Source organism: Sinocyclocheilus anshuiensis, unplaced genomic scaffold (assembly GCF_001515605.1).
Source record: "Sinocyclocheilus anshuiensis isolate Anshui unplaced genomic scaffold, SAMN03320099.WGS_v1.1 scaffold1950, whole genome shotgun sequence".
NCBI lineage: Eukaryota > Metazoa > Chordata > Actinopteri > Cypriniformes > Cyprinidae > Sinocyclocheilus > Sinocyclocheilus anshuiensis.
In genome coordinates, this window is record NW_015544259.1 from 276,616 (window position 1) to 281,609 (window position 4,994).

At 38.0% G+C, this 4,994-nt stretch overlaps 1 pseudogene; it reads left to right on the forward strand.

Annotated features, from left to right (window-relative positions):
* The window catches only part of LOC107697994 (acylamino-acid-releasing enzyme-like), a 29,113-nt pseudogene that overhangs the window by 9,756 nt on the left and 14,363 nt on the right, over positions 1-4,994 (forward strand).

Below are 4,994 nucleotides of genomic sequence, written 5' to 3' on the forward strand. Positions count from 1 at the left end.
GCCAGTGATGATGCTTCTTACGTCCGTTTCGGAGAACCAGAGGACAAATATTTCAATCGATCGCTCAGGCATGGCACCTAAATGAGGCACCGAAATCTGCGTTCGGGTTCGGTTCTAGTACATACTGGTTACATAGGTACCGCTGCCATATTGGTACTGGGTTTCGGTACCCAACCCTAATCGTATACAACATATAATCGTTACTTCCCTACAGGTACTGTTTACTAACAAGGTCACAGCGCCAACTACTGGCCTGGCATACGTAATACAGTGTTTTTGGCCGTTTTCGCGGATATATGTAAACGCGAATCGTTTTGAAAACGTTGTGTATACGTGAAACTTTTTTAAAAACACAAGGGAAAAATATTTTCAGTTTTGACTACATCGTTGTCTTCCCTACAGGTACTGTTTACTAACAAGGTTGCGATGCTGTCAGTGAGAGTCTTTAAGTACACTGACTTTTGGAAACAACTAATTGTTATGATTAAAAATTTTGGAGTGAGCTGTTTTATAAATTTGCGATGACTGATAAATACTCTTCTAGAGAATTTGCAAGGAAAGTCAAGGAGAATGAGGAAATGAGCTGCAGGTTTGACAATAAAAAGAAAAATTCACAATTTATACACAGTTTTTATATTGTGTTGAGCAGGCAAAATTATGTTTTTGTCCATTATGTGACACCAGCTGTCAAACATAGAGATGGAAGCGTGATGATCTGGGACTCTTTTACTAAATTCAGAGTTGAAACAAAAGACTACAAAAAAAACAATGCTGTTTAAACACAGCACATTGACACATTCAGCTATGTAAATTTGAATAAAAACGGGAAAAATGGACTCGGATGTTTTGCACTATTTTCATGGCACTTTTTCTTCTTTTTTTGTATGCAGATAAAATGTGCAAATATTTGTCAAGCTGATAAAACCCATTTAAAATAGAAAACAGACTCTTTATTTGTAAGCTCAGAGTTATTGTTCTTAAAATAAATATCAATGCAGATGAATAATACACTCAACTCTTGTCCACAGGCATTCTGGTCTCCCAATGACACAGGGCTTGTGTTTGTGGGTTGGTGGCACGAGCCATTCAGACTGGGGCTCAAATACTGTGCCAACAGAAGGTGGGTGATGGGAAATACAGTATGTGTCTGATGAAGATAACATTTTTCTGTTGTTTAAATGTACAGTTTTGAGAGTGGACTGTTTGCCTGCATGCTAACAGCAATGTAATTTCTGCAGGTCGTCTCTGTTTTATGTGGATCTGGCCAGTGGTAAATGTGGTAAGCTGTGCATTTTTTGTGCATTTTTCTAACTCAAAGTATTCTGTACAGAAAATGCTGCTGTGTAATTCTCACATGACAAGAGGAGCATACAGTACCTTTGTAGCACATATCAAGCACTTTCATGGCAGTCACTTTAAAATTTTGTCAGTAGCTGACACTGTGGGGAATCTGTCAAGGAATGGCAATCTCTGAAGTTATACTGATTTAATCTTAGATCCAGATTCAGTGTTACCTGGTCAATCTCAAACACAGTTCAGAAGGACAAACAGGATTATTTTCCGCCTTTTGTTCACAACAGACATCCTTTTGTGCTTTTTGCATTTGCCGTTTGTTTTGAGAAGAGAGCACCTAACTCCCAGCCTTTCCCCTGAACTGGAGTAGTTTATGTTGAGTTGGCATTGTTGGTCGCTCTGCTAGTCACATAAGCAGTTAAAATGTTGACAAAATTATATTATTTGTCAGTGTCAGTATCAAAGTAGGTGGGGTTTACTGCTCACAGAAGCAGAACGCGAATTCCAGTGCGAAGCGTCAGTTTAACGTTGAAAGAGCGAGGTAAGATGGAAGTTACAAATCATTTAATATTAGTCAACTGTTTTACGATAGAAATGTTAAATGACGACAGCCAGGGTGCGAACTACGGGGGAGCTCGGCTCCCCTTATTAAGACATGGGCTCCTCTGAAAATGCAATTTAAAATGTTTACATTTGAAACAAAAACAAAATGGTCTGACTTTGCTTTGTGATACTACATTAAAAAAAATTTGAATGAAACAAAAACAGCAGACGGGCTGAATGAGACGCAAATGTCACTTTCTTTGTAAGTCCCCACACGCAAGCAGACGAACCCAAACCCCCCCTATCCAGTGATGCAAACTACTCAACCATTTCAGGGCTCGCAAAATTTCAAAATCCCTGGTAGCCCTTCGGGCAGGCATTCTTCAGATTTTGGTAGCCCATTATTATTTAAAGAACAATTTACTACTTCGATACCACATCAAAAACTAGTAGCATATAGGGATGTAACGATTCACTCAACTCACGATGTGATATGATTCACGATACTGATTTCACAATACAATTTTCTCACAATTTCTTGTTTAACAAAATGAGATTTAAGACCGATTTAAAAAAAGGTGTCCTTTTGTTATTTCTCAGACCAAGAGGCTGCACATTACTTTGTGAAATTGAAAATGTCAAACAATATACTAACTTGAAATTTTTAAACAAATCCCAAATCAAATAAATAAATAATAAAAGAAATTTCTCCATGCAAGTAAACTAAAGTTTTACCTGTGTATTTTAATCACGATCCAAACAAAGATGCTGCATACATGTTATTTACAATTTAAAATGTTTACATTTGAAACAAAAACAAAATGGCCTGACTTTGCTTTGCGAACTGAATTCTTCATGCGCATGAACGGTTTAAAACGCTTGAATGTTTAAATTGGTAAGACTTAGAAACACGTGAATGATAAACTATGATCCGTTTCACCCCTACAAGCGAGTGAACAACGCAAATCAAGGAAGGGATTTTATATCACTATTCAAGGTAGCCCGTCGGGCAGGGCAGTGATACATTTTGGTAGCCCGACTGGAAAACACAATAGCCCCGGGACGTCGGGCTAGCGATTTTGCGAGCCCTGAATTTTTTCTCAAATATTGCCATTTTAAGCTAGGGTAGGCGATTTCGGAAAGGCAAGCGATAGCAAGCTAGCTTTGAACGCAAGATCCCAACCTCCCTGATTAATCACTTTGCAAAGCCATGCCTCATCCAAAACACGTGAACGCACTCCGTCAGAGCAGAGACTAACCTGCGGCACGATGAGAGACGCCGTTGGTGGAGGATTGAATGCAGCGCTGTCAGATTACCTCATGTCTCATTCACTGCTGAGAAAACATTACACTACAGTGCGCATAATATTACAGTAATAGCGCCTTTCATTCTCGCTGGAATGCGTACGATGTCTGCACAAACAGGGTGCGCAGAAGTATGCAAATACATATTTCGACAGGCAGGCATGACAGCCTATCGTAATGTTTGGACCGAACATTTTAATTCGACGGAACTTTTTATGGTCCTATGCCTTCCACAGATGATATAAATACATATAAATAAATTTAGACCACTTAACTTAGTGATTGCTATCGGGATGTGAAGAAACTTCCAACCAGCATAACAAAAAATTGTTTTGAACCAAATCACCTACCCTGCCTTTAAAGTAGTGTGTGTGTGAATTACCTGCATCTGTGTCTCTCTCTACAAACAATGTAGCTGAATTTAGTTGGCCTACCTCAAAAACAGCGATTTTATCCCCCTCTTTGCTGAGAAATATAATGTAGCGTTTCAGTATCGATTAATAAAAGTCGTGGTGCAGCGTTGACAACAAGTTTCTTAGCTCCTGATTGTTTCTGTGTTTGTGCAGCACGATCTCTGATCTCTGTGTGCAAGCGATGTGTGTGTTTGTGTGCATCAATTAAAGTAGCGCATTAATATAGAACTGTCATTAAACTGAAAGGTTTTAATGCACAGTTGGCCTTGTCACAGACACATACAGTGGTGTTCAGTAGGGTCACATTGTAAATCTGTTATTCAAAGTCTAATTTAAACAAAAATAAAGAAACTTTTGAAAAAAATTATATATGAAAAATGCTTCAGAAACAATTTGCATGATATTCAAATATAGATTTTTATCTGAAAATTTTAAAAGGCTTATGTACTGTATAAATACAATATGCATAAAAAAACAAAAACAAAGTGGTTAATCAGAAAAAAAAAAAAAATGGCACTTCATGCCCAAAGGTTGCCGACCCCTGCTCTATGGACTTCAGAGATTGTCACTCCAGGGTGAAGTTCCCATAGTGTCAGCTACTGATGAAGCGTCTTTCTAATGTATTAGCAGTTAGGATTTTATCAGAACCTCTTAAAGGCAGATGTTTCCTGTTTTCATAAGCATTTATTTTAATGAATTTTATCTATGCTCTCGCCTCAGAACAGTTATCATCTAACTCCAGTGCTGTGTGCTCTCCTCGGCTGAGTCCTGACAACTGCCGTATTGTTTACCTGGAGTGTGGCGTCTTCGGTCCACACCGACAGTGCAGCCGTCTATGTATGGTGTGTATTTAGTGTGTGGCCAATTCTTAAAAGAGTCACAGTAAGTTTAGAGTTCATTTACTTAATATTTTAATAACCAAGAAGTAGGGGTGTGCAATATATATCGTCTGCGATAATATCGTAATTCTTGTTTTAACGATGTGAGATTTGACATTACCGAGTATTTTGCAAAAAAACATTGAAAACCCCCCTACAGAGTACACGTATTCATTATGTGAAGTGTAGACTAGTGCGCGCGCACGCATTTAAAGTGCATTTTTTCACTGCATGATTCAGTCTGTTAAAATACATTTAGAATGATCACAAATTCAAGACATGGGGGCAGAAAATTTATATATTTATACCACTTCACATTGGTAATCAATTTCACACGAAGAGTGCTGTTTTTTTTCCCTCCAAAAATTACCATCATTACAAATGTGATATTTTACAACAGTTCAATAAACAAGAAGTTAATTAAGAGACTTTTTAAGATGTTTTAGACACTATATTTCCTGTTTTTGCCCTATTTTGACAACAAAAATAATTCCAAACACAGCACTGTTTCGCGTCTCTTTTCCACCGAAATTACCTGGAACAATTTGTCCCAGGAATCCCC